Source organism: Acipenser ruthenus, chromosome 15 (genome assembly GCF_902713425.1).
Source record: "Acipenser ruthenus chromosome 15, fAciRut3.2 maternal haplotype, whole genome shotgun sequence".
NCBI lineage: Eukaryota > Metazoa > Chordata > Actinopteri > Acipenseriformes > Acipenseridae > Acipenser > Acipenser ruthenus.
The window spans coordinates 29,771,252-29,791,156 of record NC_081203.1 but is presented as its reverse complement, the minus strand read 5'-3'; positions in this window follow the sequence as shown (position 1 = coordinate 29,791,156).

Genomic DNA, 19,905 nt, shown 5'->3' with positions numbered 1-19,905 from the left:
ACATGCTAGAGTGCATCACATATACTGTAACAAGTGGACTGTATAGCACACAGCAAGCTTCAACTACAGTAAGTATAGAACACTATTAACACAATTAATATGATAATGGTACCAATGTCATGAGAAAAAAAAAAACTGTTTAAAATTGACACACGCAAAAAGTACTTACATAACACTTTGGTTGGCCAAAGGGTTTGCTATATCTCTTTTTGAGAGGAGGGTCAGTTGTGGTGAATGTTGTTAGATTGTGGTTTCCATGCACTGCTAATCCCTCTTTTTGTGGTTGGTTAACAAGAGGCCCTAATAGTGATCTGGTCGCAGCCTTATCATTGTGGTATGTGGTCAAAAAGGCCAGCTCAGGCCAAAAACAGTTCTATTATACAAGCAGTGATTTTAGGACCTCCTTGATTCATAAATGTTACATTTCATGGTGTAAACCCAATATAAATTAATGCTTTCTTATTCACCAATATTGTTAAACAGCATTTGTGTTAATAAATCCAAGAATGGTGGAATTACATACATGATAATAAAAAAGGACATTGTATAGGGTTGAAAATATATTGAAAAAAAGCCAATCTTTTTTCAGGCAATACTTTAGTTTTCAAATTCTCTCCCACCATACAACATGGAGCCAGCGTCTTAACCACTGTGCAAAACTGTGCTTTGGTGGTTATAGAGCTTATAAGAGGGGTCAGAATCCGTAAAGGCATCACACAACACTCTGTTACACTTGCACATATGAGCACAAATGGCAATACAGCACTCCCTGCGGTTCCCCAGCTGAGATCAACAAGACAGTGGTTCGAACAAACCCACGTGGGGTTCACAGATACAATGGGCGAGTGGTGTGTCACTAGAGTTCTGTTATCCCTAGAATTCATTTTGAAATGATCACACAATGTTAAACTTTTTAACACCCTGTTTCTCCTTATCCACATACGGTCACTCCTTTTAAACCCTACTTGAATCTTTCCAATTAGATCTGAATAACTGGCAGTGATGCTTCTACTGGAATTACTTTCCATTGATGTTTCTCTAACAGCTGAAGTATATGTCTGATATTTAGTTTCAGTCAGTTGTGTATTTGTCATCATATTTAGCCAAATATGTAGACCAATATGTTCCTAGGTTTTTGAGAGTGTGTGTGAGTGTGTGTGGTTTTTTTAATGCCTTTGCCTTACACACAATGATACTGCCTGGTATTACGAGACATCTACTAATTAATAAAGGTATACAATTGCAGTGCAATTTTCACTCTGAATGCAGCCACTGTATTTTGACCTTCCAGCAACATTCAGAAATGATGGATTCACTATGCTGCCATAGTGAATGCCCTGCAGTGGCACATGATGAGTGTTAACTTTTGTTAAAATACTATTACTACTTCTGTAGCTGATTTCCTTTCTTTTTTAAGATGAACATACTGTAATTATACTGTAAGGCATTAACAACTAAACTGAGTAACTGCAATATTATTTGCCACCACTAGGCAAAAATGTATGCCTGACAAGCTGAACAGTTCCTACTGAAAATTCTGAGCAAGTGTTCCTAATGCCTAAACATTGCACACATGAATCCCATATTTTTTAATGTTTGTTTTCAGATCAAGTACTTCAAGTCTATTTATAAAATATATACCGAAAACAAAAACAGGGCATTTGTCAGCATAACTTATACTAAAATGTATTTTTTACCTTATATTCAATTCAGTTGTGTCCCCAATCTGAAAATGCCACTTATTCAACTGTCTCAGAATACAGATTCCAATACATTGCAGCACATTAGGAGGTTATCACAAGGTTATGTCCTTTTAGTTGGTTGAAAGATCCTAAACCCTCAAACAAGAAAAAAATGGATCTGTGCTCAATCTAACACTTTCTCAACTAAAAATATTTAGCTGATAGTACCATTTATATATTGTAACGCTTTATTATAAACATTTAAAAAAATCATATCGCTTGCATTAGACATTTTTCCTCACTATATTATAGAAAAAAGTAGGGAAATGCTTCTTTAATGTTACAAGACAAAAGCAAAAATCCCTTCACAACTCTCAGGGGACCCTGATACATCATCTCTTGAATATTTCAGAACTATATCCATGTCAGAGAACATTTTTCATAGACTCCCCACTGTTCAATGTTAATGAATATTAAGAGGGACATCTTCCTGTGGGTAAAAGGTCGTTTTATTTATTCTCTTTATTGTTTTAAAGCAACTGTATACCCATCCAGTGCCTTTTTAATTTAATTTCACTGTGCAAACTTGCATTGATTCAACCCAAACTGACCTGGGTTTAATCAAACAGAATGAAGTATCTTGACTTGATAGACAAAATACACAAGCATAGAAACTTGCTACTTTAACATTTTTAGTTGTGTGAAATTCGTCATTTCCAGAAATTGTACACACAAAGGGAGAGACAGCCCCTTTAATGATTTCCTGCACTTTGAATATCTGTTATAACTATAAATATATACCATAATTTACAGGTTTCATATATTGATGCTGAAACAGTCAGGACACTTGATTCAATGCATGGCTAGTGCCATAACAAGTACAGAAATATAATACGTTCTGTTGGGCCATGGCATATAAAAAACAAATGTGCAATGCTTTAAATGCAGTTGGTGCTAGTTGACAAAATTTGGATTAAATTATTTTAAAAAGGTTAAATAGCTTGTATTGCTCCTGTATTTAAAGAACTACAATGCAATACACATATGCATTGTTTATTAAAGATTACAATAGTTTGCACTCTGATCAGTTATGTCACGATGGTAGTGTCAAACTGAAGCACTGTATTTTTCTGGTGCTGAATTTTGGTATGGCTGCCACAATGCATTCTGTGTTTGGGGAGTTTGATGGGAAGAGGAAAATAGATGCTTTGTTTTCTTTATTGATTTGTCATTTGGTTTTGTTTTAGTGTTTTTTGTCTGTCTATTGGTGCTGTCCTGTTTGCGGTTGTCCAATCACCTGATAATTACATACATTCGCCCTACTTTGTACTTCCTGCCTTACTCTCAGCCATATCAACCAAACCTTTAACCCCTTTACAGACACGCTGTTTTTGTCATAGATGTCACTCCAGATGTGTTTTTACCACACTGCCTATATAGTGCTATAAAAAAAACGTATTTAAGGCAGTCGAGTAAAGATTACAAATTATACAAAAATAAAGAACAAATTAAGTGTTTTTTCTTCTTTTATAAATTATATATATATATATATATATATATATATACAGAGAGAGAGAGAGAGAGAGAGAGAGAGAGAGAGAGAGAGAGAGAGAGAGAGAGAGAGATAATACCTTGGGGCAAACTACAGGGATACTCAACAAGTTAATTTAGCACTTAGTTTTAAAGAAATTACAAACATTTTAAATGTGATTAGCTGATTTGTGTTGTCAATTTCATTTCAGCTATTTTAACACAAAATACTTTTTTTGTATGTTTTTTAACACCTACTTACTATAGTTTATTTAATATTAGTTGTCTTTATTTTGATGTGACCAGACTATGCTGTGACGTCTGTTGTCCCTGAATGCAATGGCCCATAACTGTTAAAAATAACATTTTAATAAAAATGTCATAAAACAGCGCTATTGAAAAACAATATTGATTATCAACTGCAATAAACAATTGTGTATGAAACCAGGCATTGTCTTTGGAAATTACAGTAATGTTTGCTCTAAAAAGATTGATTGCTTTGCAGCTTAACCTACTCAATGCTTGTGTTGTGACTGAGAAAAGTGTTTTAACCCTCGTTTCTGTATAATAATTGTTAAGCCCTACAAGCTCAGTGGAATTTAATTTCTTTACATAAATCTCTGAAATAGAAAAGGAAATTAAAGTTATCATTACTGTCAGGGCATTATCGTTGCCTCACTTAACCTGCCATTCAGTAAAATTAAACATTTATATTCAGTAAATGATCACAGTTAAAATAATATTCTTTTCTATTTTGCTTGATATCATCTTATTGTACAGTTTCAACATCTAGTGTGCAGTCAGCAGCAATTAAAATGTAACCGCATTAGTATTACTGTAATTGAAATATCTGGAACAAGATTATTTTTCTTTTATTTTTAGAAATTGCATATGATAGCGTCTTTGTTCTCTTTGCTCGTCTGTCATAGCGGACCAGTGTTTGAAGCATTTACTTTCATTGCAATTTCTTCCCGCTTGTTCTTTTTTATTTGAATAGTGACGTTATTTTTTAGTTTACAAAATAATATATCCTTGTTTGTTTTTACTTCATTCATTTAATATTTCGACCTCATTTTTTGGTAAATATATTTCATTTTTCTTCCACTTCTTTTGCCTTCATTTTCAACCAGTGGTGGATTTTTTTTTAAATTTGTTGTTAGCTTTACAAGAAAACTATCATTTATATATAGGCTACTCCATAAATTAGTTTGAAATGTGTTTCCCAACAAAGCCCTGAAGAAGCTATTAAAAGCCGAACGATGCACCTGAACATCACAAACAAGCTTCACGTTCACTTGGGGATTTAGGAAACACACATCATGAGAGACAGGAAGCAGTTGCACGTTCATCGTGACAATGATCATGAGCGCCAAGTACTGTTATAGCCGGGAAGCAAGCCCCTGGAAGTTTGTATCATAGCTACTGTAAGTAAAATGGTGTTCTATTATATATTTGGTTAGACTTCAAAGTAAAGTATTAGATTAGTTAAATACAAAACAAGAAAGACAGCATTTTTTTACATTTTGAAAAATAACATATGAGAGAGAGCTGCAAAATAACATATGAGAGAGAGAGAGAGAGAGAGAGAGAGAGAGAGAGAGAGAGAGAGAGAGAGAGAGAGATACAGAAGCAGATACATTAATCTCATCCTTTAGGGAAAAAAACATTTGCCAGCAACTGTCATCTTAAAATTTACATCTGTTTACTCTCCCTCTAATATATATATATATATATATATATATATATATATATATATATATATATATATAAGGAAATACCCCCCTTTTCTCTGAAGGGTTAATATTTCTTTTCAGCTTCCCTCATTATTTTTTCAAAATCAGATGTTTTAGCAACTCAGTTGAAAAGGTTCAGGGAACTTACTTTAGAAAATATTATTTGAATTAAACACAACTGGCGGATAAATGCCTCAAGGATTTGCTAAATGATTAAATAAACTTTTGTTTTTTGTCACACATACTGTACATTTAAATGGTGGTATGTATTTGAATATGGTATAATTGGGAAATCATTGCAGCATGGTTTAACAGCTACAAAATGTTTGTAAAACACTGTGTTCTGGATTTTTATCTTAACAGTCTTTGTGGACCTGACTGGAAGACAACAATTACAAATGTAGTCCAGAAACAGGGATACTATACATGACAGCACTGAAATGACATCTAAACTGCCTTCATACTCACTGGCTCTCGATGTTATAATAAAGGTGAATTGTGCCACAAGGGGGAGGCAGGGAAAGCAAATTTGGCTTCTAATTCTCCAGCACGCAGGCAGAGTTGCTTAATGCTGTATGGGTTCCAGATATTACGCTGAATATTTTCTAATGGAAATCTAAAACTACAAAGCATTTTAGAATATACTGTGATTTTCTTTTTTTTAAAACAAATTTACCTAACAACACTAGGGTGGTAGCCAAAGAGGTTGTTGTGCATTTCGCTCTGCTCTAAACCCCGTGTTTGTCTGAGCCTGGACTATACCAAATGACTGCATACTGTACTACAGTTTTGTTGTATTGGTAATGTATTTGTTTTTGTTATCTTTTTCAGAATGATTACGATAAAAAGGTACTACTTGTCGTAGTGGACGCATATAAGCACAGGAAGCAAAAAAGATTTTTGTCAAATGATGTTTATAGGCATTTTCAACATGTGCTTTAAATGTAATCCTCAATAGACTGTGGGTAACAAAACTAGCACACAATTTGGCACAATTGGTTGACCCGGTTGAAACTGATAAACCCAAGAATAAGGCAAGGAAATGATAGCTTCCTTTAACCTAAAGTAGTACCAGAAATCATGTTTTTAAATTAAAATGCAAGTCTGTTATCACATGTGTTTTTGTAAAACTGCACATTTGAGACCTATGTAGCTACCAGAAGTGCAAAATGATTTATAGAAATATTTTGTTAGCTGCAATTACTTTAAAGCATCTGTTTATTAGGACCTCAGTAAAATCCTTTGTTATACTTATGCTGTGGCCAATTGTTTTAGTGGTAGGACATTGTACGTATTCCATGTGATTATATGTGAAACTATCCTAATGAATAGTATTACAATGAGTCAGGTTCTGATGTAAGGTCCTTTTATATTCAATAGTGGATTACTGTTTCTCAGCCTGGTGTGCTGCAAAAGGAGACACACCCTAGCTTTGTGGCATTATTCCAGATAATAATCACGTACCAACATGTTGCTTCTTGTGGTCATGGCGTGAGTGGTTCTCACAGGAGATTCAAAACCAAAGCCAGCTTCATTCACACCAATGACCAAATCGCTTTTCACTGAGCCTGAAACAGTCTTCGAAAGCCAGTGGCTTTGGTGTGCTTTACTGCTTATCTAATCTCACCCTGCCCTAGCACAAGTCAGTGCTTAATGTATGTGCTTAATTTTTTGAAATTTAAGGAGACAATTTGAAATGTGTTTTTTGTCTCTTTTCTGCTGCATAAGGAAGCATAAGAAAATAATCACAAAAAGTGTGCCATCATATTATTATTTATTAGCAGACGCCCTTATCCAGGGCGACTTACAATTGTTACAAGATATCACATTTTTTACATACAATTACATTATTTTTTTACTCATTATTTTTACATACAATTACCCATTTATACAGTTGGGTTTTTACTGGAGCAATTTAGGTAAAGTACCTTGCTCAAGGGTACAGCAGCAGTGTCCCCCACCTGGAATTGAACCCACGACCCTCCAGTCAAGAGTTCAGAGCCCTAACCACTACTCCACACTTAGTCAAGTTATTAAATCAGTTCCACTGAATTCAGCTTCTGACCTGAAACTGTTGTCAATGTAATAAACAAATGCATATTTTTTTTTATCGGATATGTTGACCAAATTAAATAATGTTTTCACCTACTTTGAATGGCCACTGAATAGAACAGCAGGTACCTGGTATAAGCACATATGACTAACACATTTGTAAATAATGCTGGATAAAATAAACCAGACAATGTTAGTAACAATCCCACCCTAGTCGTATGCTATTAAGAACAGACGCATATATCTGTATCTTTCCAAACAGTGTGTAAATGTCAGTCTATTATTGCCTTCAATGGTTTCATATAAACTAAGTGATTTATGTATACTGTAAATTGTTCAGCATTTTCTCAGTAGCTTACAGAGGGTCTGTTTTACAGCTCGTATTACTACACAAGGGGTTAACCTTCATGGATGTCCTGTAAAATCTACTGTTGAAAGTTTCTGGTAATGTCTGTATTTAATAAAGAAAGGTATGATTATACAGGTTTCAGCCAAATGCAGTCCAGCAAGTTGGGCAAGATTCCAAAACATTTATATAATACAGTATACTGAACACAGCTTAATGGTTCTATAACACTTTTTAATAGTGACTTGTAGCTTTTAGCCTCTGTTTTTTCAATTTTTGTTGCCAGCTGTATTATAAAAAAGCTAACTGGACAGGATATCCATTAAACAAAGCATGTTTTTATTTATTTATTTATTTTAATTTACATAGGATGGCACAACAGGTATGCAATACAGTACTTATCATTTAAATTAAGGAATTGGTTCTGTACACAGAGACACCAAGTAAAAAGGCTTTCAAGTAAGGCCTTGCTTGAGTCATGGTTTGAACCATTGCCAAACTTGTCAGCTTGTACCATAAGGATAGCACACATACAAAACTTTAAAGGTTTCATATGGTATTTGAATCATTTTGCACTTACTTTGTAATTAGACATTAAATCATTTTACTGTATGAACTTCAAAACTGCAAGAGCTTCGGAATTCTAGCCTCATATATATTTGCATATCTGTGTTCTTTGCTTTATATATGTTTGGCCATGTTTTTCTACACTTTGCTGATACCATTAGGATACCAAATTGTGGTCCCTAATTCAGTTAAATTTATTTATGTATTTTTTTAACACAGCAGTTTTGAAGCTGCGTGGGACTTTGGCACAATGAGGCACGGAGCAAGTTGGTGTTCAAGGGAAGTGACTTGCTCAGGGGAACATTACGTAACTGTCTAAGCTGTAGTTATGAAATAGGATCTTAGAACTCCCACTCATTAGGTCTGTCCATCAGGGTAGACCAAATTATTTAGGTAATAATACACAATAAACATCAAATCAGTTTATTTTTCAATAAGGATTTTACTTTCATGGTTATATCTAGCATGACCAAATGGAATTATGTTGATGTTTTTACAACAAAATAAGTCATTTTGTATGGCTTGTTGAAGTTGATGAATTGAAGACAAAAGGGTTAAACTGAAGTGACCCACTTTGCTGTTAACAAAGCCAAACACATGCTGTACTAAAGGGTACATAAGGACCTTTTTATTTTATTGTGTTACATGTTCCCATGTGTTGCTACAAATGTTTACGTAAGGTGTGTGCATTGTTTTATTTTATTTTTTTTTACATTTTGACCACTTTTTTAAACTTTTAAATTGCATTCCCTGCCTCAAGATGGGTTCACATGTACCCGCATGAACCTCTCAGAACTACATTTCCCATCATCCTCCTGCTCACTGGTGAATCCATCTCTGTTACATATGGTGGTTCACGTACGCCACTACTGACATCTTGTCTGTGCGGACAAGGACATGTCTGTTCTGGAGCACAGGAAGAAAATGTTGAAGCATGAGGTGGACCGCTCTCAGCTCCCACGCATTTATGTGCAGGGATGTCCAGCGACCCGACCAGGGTCCGCATACTCTTCTGCCTGCCCAGACTGCCCTCCAACCAGAGTTGGATGCGTTTGTCATCACCAATTGACGGTTGTGTATCACTCCCATCCTTACACCTTTGCTCAGGTGAGAGGCTTGCCTCCATCAAGGCAGGGCTTCCCAGCATAGGCGAGACACGGTCAGCCGACGGTGTCTGTCGTGCTTGGGAAGTAGCCGAAAAGCACTGAGCTGAAAAGTGCACCGAGAACCACGTGCACTGAGTGCAGTGAAGCACTGAAGTACCGCACCGAGCACCGTGCACACCGAAGTGCCAAGTGCTGAGTGTGCACCGAGGTACCGAAGCACCGGGGGGCAGCTAATGCAGCTGTGCCTACCCAACCGCGTGTAGTCAGCCACCTGGTCAGTGCACAACATGCACCAGGGGAGACACTCAGGCCGAAGCCACGGCGGGCGCATGTGCACCGAGCACCGTGTGCAGCAAGACACCGAAGTACCAAGGGCTGAGCGTGCACCGAGGTACCGAAGCAGTGCCTACCCTGACCGTGTGTAGTCACATCAGCACGAAGCATGTACCAGGGAGACACACAAGCTAAAGCTGTGGCGGGTGATTGAAAAACAATATGGGGGGAGAATAGACTTTTATTTTTTTTGAAGGCCCGACACACCGGGGTGGGTGGGTCGAGGCAGCCGGCAAGATCTACTCTTCATCGGGGCAGGTTACAACGCAGCCCCGGTGGAGGAATTGCACGGCTGACTGGCTGTTGTTTTTTTGTTTTTGTTTTAAACTACACTGCAGCTAAATTTCGCAGCACAACACAGGAAAAGCGGGGTTGTGCGGCGGGGTCAACACACAGGTGGACCCGCAACAACAGTTACAATAAAATATTATTTATTTATATTTTGCCCGACCGCCTGCACGGCAGACGGCTGAATCGCTCAAAGGCGGGGGTACACCAGAGCCTAACCCCAGCGGAGAAACTGCGTTCACCCCAAGAGTGTTTAGGCTTGAAAAGACACACACATGCACTCCGTTAAATCAGTACTGCACAGGCAGTCGCTTACATTCGACAGACAGTAAAGAAAAGGCAGCCTGCAACGCAAGCGAGGCAGGCTGCTGAAGAAAGGAGAATATTGATTCCACAAAAGCTGATTCCTTTCAGGACAAATGCAGGGGAACTGCAGTCGACTCAGAAAAGCTCGTAATTTTACACTCAGTTGCTACTACACCAGGTTAAATAAATCTCTATTTGCAAGCCTTGATTTCAGATTGCCTTCAACTTCTATGGTCATTTCACCATTCACCTTCTTTCCTGTCACAACCAGCTGCTTCCCCTATTCACTGACATGCTTTGCAGACAATAAGATTATTTGACCCCAAAGACTGCTGGAGGGAAATAACCTAGGGAGTAAAGCATTAATATACTTACTGGAAGACAAAGCAAGCAAACTGAGAACTTTCATTAACCTAGTATAGTGCCAGATTTCATGTTTTAAAACTAAAATACTGGTTTGCTGTACATTTGAGACCTACTAAGTGAATGAAAAAAGGTAACATGCATTAAATGTTAGCTACAACCAATTTAAGATGTAAATACATTAGAGAACATTAAGATTAGGTATTACGTGACAGCCAAGTAGAGGCTACTGTTAGAAAAAGCCACTGGTTGCTTGCTATAGGACAGTACATAGCATGTTATCGTATGCATCAGTTTTGCAGTATAAGACAGATGTAAGACAAAAGTTATTTGCATCACTTATTGAAGAAATTGCAGCATAAAATATAGTAGAAGAAAAATTAAGCATACTAAACATGGCCATTTATGCACAATAGCATTTACAGTGCCAAACATAAAGCACTCCAGTTTATTGTTCAAAAGAACAACTGTTGCAAGGAATATATATATATAGATTTTCTACCTCAAAAAATATAGGAATAAGTACCAAAAGATAGATACACTACACCTATTTGCATTCCATTGAATGTCATAGGTTATTGTGTTATTGTTGGGAATAAAATGCAGGTATTCTGTTTTATTAATAGCTACATATTTTTCCTGTTGAAAAATAGCTACATATATTTCCTGGCAAAAGAAGGCAGGCCAAAGTTACTTGCCTCAAGGTAACTTGGACTGGAAACTTAGTGGCTGGGCTGGGGTAAGAAACTGTGCTGAGATGCAATGACTATTCTTGCTCTATCTAGGTCAGATGATCAAACCCAGCATGCACGGAATGTCTATAGGGAAAATGCTGGAACATAAGTGTCCATTTGCAAGGTTTCTTCCTAATGTCCATCATATATTTTATATCTCAGAATCATACTTGTCTCACATGATCTACAGAACAATAATGTTGAGTTTCATCTTCCAGTTCTGTTTCAGCATGGGTTACAGTTCTTAACAAACTTGACAGTTTAAAATGTGCCCTCTTTCATGGTCCCACGCTCACCTTCATTTACATAAATGCCGACCTTGTTACCTGAAAGCATTTGCCGTGATTTACGAGGAAGTCTGCACCATTCACATTATAAATCTTTCACCTCCAAGACACTCCTTCCCTGGTATTCATCGACCAAAGACATTTTGTTAAGAGCACTTTGGACTTAGGCCAGAAAAGCCACTGGGGATTTTCTTAAGGGATAGCCAGAATGATGTGTGAATTACAACCAGCATGTGAGCTAAAAAAAAAAAAAAAAAGAAGATACGTTTTTGTTGTTGTTGTTGTTCTTTCAGGATTTTTAACTGTTCATCTAAAGAAATAATAGAAGCTCATGTTTTTATAAAAAAGAACAATGACACAGGTTACTAGGTAGGTAAGGTAAGGAGGCCAGTAAGGATTTATTGCTGTTGGAGATCTCACTTCCTTTGCCTTTTTAAAATTAGTTAACAGTGCCCTCTCCATACCTGTCTGACTGTTCACTTTCACACTGCAACTTCCATGTTGTGACATCATTTTAATCACTCAGCATGGGGTTGTCTACAAAGGTCAACTCAATTGATTAAAAGGAAAAAGGAAGAGTATACTCATCTTTCATTAGAAGGTGTGCAGATGATACTCTAAATAATTTAGTGTCAGTTAGATGTATTTATTTATTTATGTATTTATTTATTGTTGTCAAGGATGCTTATACTGAAGCATACTCCTATTTTCATAAGGGTATTAATTGCCCCCTACAACTCTTTGCTAATGACTTGAATACCATTCTGACATGGAACAGTACAAATACTAAAAGTGGGAGGGCACATGTAAATAACTTGCCAAAAATCACTTAAAACTAAGGTTTGTTTTTTAGGATTTGGAGGTCATAAATTTGGTCTTAAAACAATTAAAATAGTATTTATGGGTTAACAAAAGTTAAGAAAAAGATATGAATGAATTAATGAATGAATGGATACACAGTATCTCTACAATCACCATGATCCATGACATTGTTCTGATCAAGCCTAATACATCAGAGAAAAGGAAAAGCTTACTATCAAAAGTTAAATTGTTAATTGTCAAATGAATTACTGAATTCTAAACTAAAGTCCCCTGAAGTTAAAGAGGACAACCTATAAACAATGCACACATTATCAAATACAGCACTGGTGCTACTTGACATGCATATATCTACAAATGTTGCCTTATTGACATGAAATCTGCTAATCATTGTCTCTATTTTGTCTCAGGTCTAAGCCTGTGTTATCTGTGCAACTAGAGTTTTTCCCAGCCATGCTGCCTGATGCAGGTAACAGTATGAAAAAAAAAGTCAACTGGGATGCTGCCTTTAAAAACAGGAGGTGGGAAAGTCCTATTGGAAAGGAGCTTGAATCATTGTAAAATTGAAAAGTTACAAGGGCAGAGGTTAGAGTCCAGTCAGCAGCCAATGTGCTTTGTTACCATGGTGACAGACTTACTTGGGATATTAAAGCAGCATGGTATGTGTCTCATATAAGCATCTCCTTATGTATAATTGTATGCAGTCATTAAACAAAATTTCTGAATAGCTTACAAGCTGCTTGAAGTAAGGTAACTGTGTTGTAAATGTTTTATTTTTAGAGGGAAAAAAACACTCCTGGGAAGAACAGCTTTATAGGAACAATAACTTGCAAAACGTCAACAGGGAGACTACATCGATGCTTTGTTACAGTATTTGTAACAGTTTATGCTGTACTAAACTTAATTGTATAAAGGACTAGAATACTACTATTTTAATTCTAAATTAATATATTAATTAAAATAATTAAAGACATAAATTAATGCTAATTTCAAATATCTCTGCATCGTTAAAATTGTCAACATAAAAAAAATTAACAAGGTCATTGGCGACAAAAAGCCTTCATACATAAACAGAAAATGCCAGACCTAAACTTGACTTCTCTCTGGCCCGCAGCTGCTGTCACAGAGGATGTCAATTCATTAGGCCAGTTTATATGTGTGATTATTTCATGTGAATCGACAATACACGTGAAACTTGTCAGGGAAAGTTTGTGAAAGTGTCCCAAAAAATTATTTTACCGTGAAAGTCTCAATTTCTTGTGAGATTCCAGGAAAAGCTTGTGAAATCAATGCCCACTTACACATGTAAACACGGGTTTCTCATGAAAATGTTAATTAGCTCGTTCAAGTCCTTTCCTAAAGCTGCTATAATAGTCTGGTCCCAAATCTTAAAAAGGTCTGGTAAATGGGTTATAAGGTATCTTTTGTTAAATTTGTGTTCTTGACCCTCAAAATTGGGAAAAACAAAATGGCTGCCAACTGTACTGTATACCTCTATAACTTCTGACTGCTTTATTGAAAAGTATAACTCTTGCTTTGTCTGTTGTGGCCACATTGGGAACTTTGTAAACTCTACATATGAATGACTCTACATTCACCATTGTTTCCTCAGTAAGAGGTCATTGTCCAAGGCCACGAAGCAGTTCTTTGTGCTGGAAAAAAACATTGAAAGCTGTTTTCTTGGTGTGGCCAGACAGGAATGAGGTTGTATCACTACTAGGTATGGCATGGAAGGGTAGAAGCAGCTGTGCAGTTGAGTGGTCTAAGCCACATGATTTAATCACCTCCCTGAGAGGAATGAACTTTGGCTTCTTATGTGTTCCTGCCTTCATCCACAAGTGTGTGCACCTCATACTTTCATAATGTGCTATGAGTAACAGCAATACATCTGTGTCACGTGCAGACACCACAATGGTATCAGAACTTGCATTCACACAGTGAAGCACAATCCTAGTGTCTGCCTCCTCATGGAAACCTTCAAGATGTGTGGCATTAATGTTAGGGCCATTGCATGCAACACGTGTTTCCTCCAGGAATCCCCCAGCAACTACAATTGTCTTGCCTGAGTGAACTGCTAACTAACTCCTCGATAAAAATCGTGCCAGGTCAGCTTTGTTGTCAGGGTGGGATAGGAAACCATGCCAGTCCTGTGGTAACGGTACATCCTCTGATGTTATATGTATTCGAATAGGTGCTCCTCTCATTCTTTTGGCCCTGGTTCCTGCTTTGATTGAATCCTGATTATACCTGTCAAAAACAACGTCAATGCGAGCATATCCTGACCGATCCTGAACCCAGCTTTCTGTTTCCATGGTAATAACCTTTTAACTTTGGACAAGCACCAGGCCTCATTGATTTACTATCTTTAGTGGGCTTTAAGCATGTTTGCCATTTTGATTGTAACCATATAAAAAATATTTTAAAATAAGTTATTTAAATACTTTTATCACACCCATATATTTAAGGTATAAATAATCTATCACTGTATTAGGCTTAAGAATTTTAAAAAAGGAGATAACGAATAATAATTTGGAAACATGCTGTCCATCCTCCAGGGATGTGACAGAGTAGAAATTCATTAGGAATACAATCACACTTTCAAGTGAATGACCATATCAGCTTACTAAATGCAAATACCAAAAATCTACTAAGGAAGAAAAAAGGGATTAGTTGGTCAGTCTATTAACCTTTCATGGGGCTCGCTGACACCTTATCTCACAAAAATGGCAGTAAAAGCTTGACTGTCATCAACTAGAGTTCGACAAAGAAGTCTGCAGTAATTAATGGGATCAGATGAAATTTTAAATAGGCTGACTCGTTTCTATTATGGGTCTCCTGGGTCGTGAAAAACATATGCAATATTTGGTGTTTTACTACACTTGACTCAACAACGCTCTTTGTAATAGTTATACTATCCAGATCTATTTATGACTGCCACTTTGTAAAAAAATAATAATAGACACCCAGAAACAAAAACTTTTGGTCAGGTCCAGATATAAATCAGACCCCTCAGACACTGGTCAATAAAAAAGCTTTACTGTATGCTTGACTGCACTAGATTTCAGATCAACTGGAAACTGACCCTTCTTACTTCTTAAGAGATTACTTCATTTTAAACAGTAAGCTTTTAGAGCTTGGATCGTATTTTATGAAAGTAATTAAATTGGCATGGGTAGATTTGTTTTTGTAATAAATACAAAAGAGTTTGCTTTTGTTTTTATTTTTTGAATATTTCGATTTCTTTTTTTAACAAATACAAATATCACATTGACATTAACCCTAATAAAAACAGCGTATTTTAACTGTACTACAAGGCATTATCTTGATCATTACAGTTATAATCATGATCTGGTGAGCTCTAAAATAAATGAAATCCATTGCACACTGGAAAGTAGTATGTTTTGTGAATGGAAATTATTTTTGAAATGTGGGATTCCAGTACCTGCTGCTGTAACATCTACATGTTACTCACACAAGATAAAATAGCGATTTGTAACCCACAAGAATGAAGGTGTTCTTTTATTTTTTAAGAATAGTGATATATGCTTATTATGTATGATGAAAAAGTGAATATTTGTTTACTCAACACTATAAATATGAATAATAAATTACATGCATGTTGAAAAAGAGAAACATGCATATAAAGAATGATACTATTAGAAAAGACATTTTGAAATTAAATTAAAAGGCCACATCACTGTTTTATGCTTGACGCAGTTTTCTATTAAAGTGTCTTGTTATTGCTTTTGAAAAGCTTAGACACGGTGTTTGCAAAATTAACTGCGCAATGTCAAGACAATCAAGTGAAAATGTAATGATTGCAGCACATTCACAGCAGGTAGCAGATCAATAAAATTAAAGTCAGCAAAAGCTAGATTTCATTTTTATAGTTATGTGCTATACAGTATTTATTCAAGTGCTTTTGCCATCTCCAGAAAGGGAGAGAAAATCTGTGAAAAAATAACCATCCAAAAATAACACACCATAATTCAAAAGTGAGACCTTTATGGTTATTCATGAAGGTCGTTATCATGTGTAAGTGACATGTCAAAACTCTTCTGATAGAGCTTGCATTGTTTTCAGTGAGTGTGAACATTCACACTGACACTGTTCAGGAAAAAGAAATGCAGAAAACATGAATACGTCTTCAATCTATTTATCACTGGTCCTCCAACACCTCTTGAGAAAACAATGTTTTAGAAATGTTTAAGCTTCTTTCCCAGACTTCATACTGCTTCGACCCCATTGATAAATGAAGGGGGCAGAAAGTGTATACAATCACTGTATATGAAAATAACCTGTAAAGCATTGTTAAGGCACTCGTAACATTTCTTTAGATATGTATTGTTCAAAGCATTTTCTTATGACTAAGCAATATAAAAGTAATGATCATAAACACTGATGAGATGCTTGCGTTTATTCTGGGCATTACTGGAGAGAGTTTAATCTCCTCCTCAACCAGCACCAAGTCTTCCGAATCAGCATAACCGGCTAAAAACCAGCAAACCATCAGCTTTGCCAAGTGCAGGTTGATAAGAGCCAGCTACCCAATGTTTCGATATGTTGTACATATCTTTCTCAATGAGCATGTGTTTGAATCAAAACATTGGAGGTACAGTGCCTTGCGAAAGTATTCGGCCCCCTTGAACTTTGCGACCTTTTGCCACATTTCAGGCTTCAAACATAAAGATATGAAACTGTAATTTTTTGTGAAGAATCAACAACAAGTGGGACACAATCATGAAGTGGAACGAAATTTATTGGATATTTCAAACTTTTTTAACAAATAAAAAACTGAAAAATTGGGCGTGCAAAATTATTCAGCCCCTTTACTTTCAGTGCAGCAAACTCTCTCCAGAAGTTCAGTGAGGATCTCTGAATGATCCAATGTTGACCTAAATGACTAATGATGATAAATAGAATCCACCTGTGTGTAATCAAGTCTCCGTATAAATGCACCTGCACTGTGATAGTCTCAGAGGTCCGTTTAAAGCGCAGAGAGCATCATGAAGAACAAGGAACACACCAGGCAGGTCCGAGATACTGTTGTGGAGAAGTTTAAAGCCGGATTTGGATACAAAAAGATTTCCCAAGCTTTAAACATCCCAAGGAGCACTGTGCAAGCGATAATATTGAAATGGAAGGAGTATCAGACCACTGCAAATCTACCAAGACCTGGCCGTCCCTCTAAACTTTCAGCTCATACAAGGAGAAGACTGATCAGAGATGCAGCCAAGAGGCCCATGATCACTCTGGATGAACTGCAGAGATCTACAGCTGAGGTGGGAGACTCTGTCCATAGGACAACAATCAGTCGTATACTGCATAAATCTGGCCTTTATGGAAGAGTGGCAAGAAGAAAGCCATTTCTTAAAGATATCCATAAAAAGTGTCGTTTACAGTTTGCCACAAGCCACCTGGGAGACACACCAAACATGTGGAAGAAGGTGCTCTGGTCAGATGAAACCAAAATCGAACTTTTTGGCAACAATGCAAAACGTTATGTTTGGCGTAAAAGCAATACAGCTCAACACCCTGAACACACCATCCCCACTGTCAAACATGGTGGTGGCAGCATCATGGTTTGGGCCTGCTTTTCTTCAGCAGGGACAGGGAAGATGGTTAAAATTGATGGGAAGATGGATGGAGCCAAATACAGGACCATTCTGGAAGAAAACCTGATGGAGTCTGCAAAAGACCTGAGACTGGGACGGAGATTTGTCTTCCAACAAGACAATGATCCAAAACATAAAGCAAAATCTACAATGGAATGGTTCACAAATAAACATATCCAGGTGTTAGAATGGCCAAGTCAAAGTCCAGACCTGAATCCAATCGAGAATCTGTGGAAAGAACTGAAAACTGCTGTTCACAAATGCTCTCCATCCAACCTCACTGAGCTCGAGCTGTTTTGCAAGGAGGAATGGGCAAAAATTTCAGTCTCTCGATGTGCAAAACTGATAGAGACATACCCCAAGCGACTTACAGCTGTAATCGCAGCAAAAGGTGGCGCTACAAAGTATTAACTTAAGGGGGCTGAATAATTTTGCACGCCCAATTTTTCAGTTTTTTATTTGTTAAAAAAGTTTGAAATATCCAATAAATTTCGTTCCACTTCATGATTGTGTCCCACTTGTTGTTGATTCTTCACAAAAAATTACAGTTTCATATCTTTATGTTTGAAGCCTGAAATGTGGCAAAAGGTCGCAAAGTTCAAGGGGGCCGAATACTTTCGCAAGGCACTGTATATATAGGTTTTTGATGGCATGACAACTACCTGTTATTGTTTATATTCAAATCCATGGTCTTACATGATATAATAGTGTTCTATATATTGCCACATCATTTTTTTTTAAATCTGTATTATTATTATTATTATTATTTATTTCTTAGCTGACGCCCTTATCCAGGGCGACTTACAATTGTTACAAGATATCACATTATTTTTACATACAATTGCCCATTTATACAGTTGGGTTTTTACTGGAGCAATCTAGGTAAAGTACCTTGCTCAAGGGTACAGCAGCAGTGTCCCCACCGGGATTTGAACCCACGACCCTCCGGTCAAGAGTCCAGAGCCCTAACCACTACTCCACACTGCTGCCTCTGTATTAATTCTAATTAACATTATTTTATATAAAGTTATATTTATATTATCATGCAATGTGCCTCTGAGGATCAGCCTTGATTTGGCCTCCCCAGCGCATCAGCATGCACAACTTTTGAATTAATTTTGTTTATTTATTTATTAAAATGTTATATATTAATTGGAGTTAATTAGTTAATTATTTTCTGTTGAGCCCCGCTGGCATGCGTGTTTAGTCTATTTATCCATTTACTTTCTTTTATTCTTCTATATGTTGCATTTTCTAATTTTAGCTGTTCTAATACCACAAACTTTACATCATTTATGTCATGTCCTTGACTAGTGAAGTGCTGTACTATTGGTTCATTAATTTTTTTTTTATTTCTGATTAATGAAAGGTGGTTCTGAATTATTTTACATAAAGTTGTCCCAGTCTATCCAATATATTTTATTTCATCACATTCTTCACAGACTATTCCATAAACAACATTGCTATTAACTACTATATAAAAGAAATTGAAACATAATCTAAATACTATCAAATATTTTCCTGTCTTAAAAGATAGACTCCAATATACAAATCCTCTGGGACAATGTATTAGTCAAGATCATTAATTTTTACACACATAGGAACTTGGAGGTTATTGACCCCAGATCATTAAAAACTTCACTCTTTGTCTGGTCAGCAGCTTTCATTGGGACCTTAGAAACATGGTCAGCTACAAATTGGGTGTGATTAGCATTGTGTTATGTTCACATGGTAATGGTTTTTTACAAGTAAGCTGGACTGAACAACCCTTAGCCTACGGACATAAAACCATTTTAAACTAGCGTTAAAAAGGCGCCTCAGATATCAATCCGAATTTTGGTGTGCAATTCAATTTTGCTGTATTGCCATTCGAATCATCAGATTAAAATATAGTGTACAGAGTGTGTTTTCTCTGATGACTTTACCTCAGACACATTGGGGTGCTAAATACCAATATATAAGTAAAAACAGCTGAGCTCCCAGATTAAATAGAAATATTTACTGGAAGAAAGGATGAAATCAGAAACGAGTAGATGAGGTAATTGTAAGAGAGGTAGAGAACAGCTGTTATCAAGCAGGCTGGCATCAGAACCAAAAGTAAGACACATCTCCAATAAAAACAATGTTTTACTGCCCTGTAACAA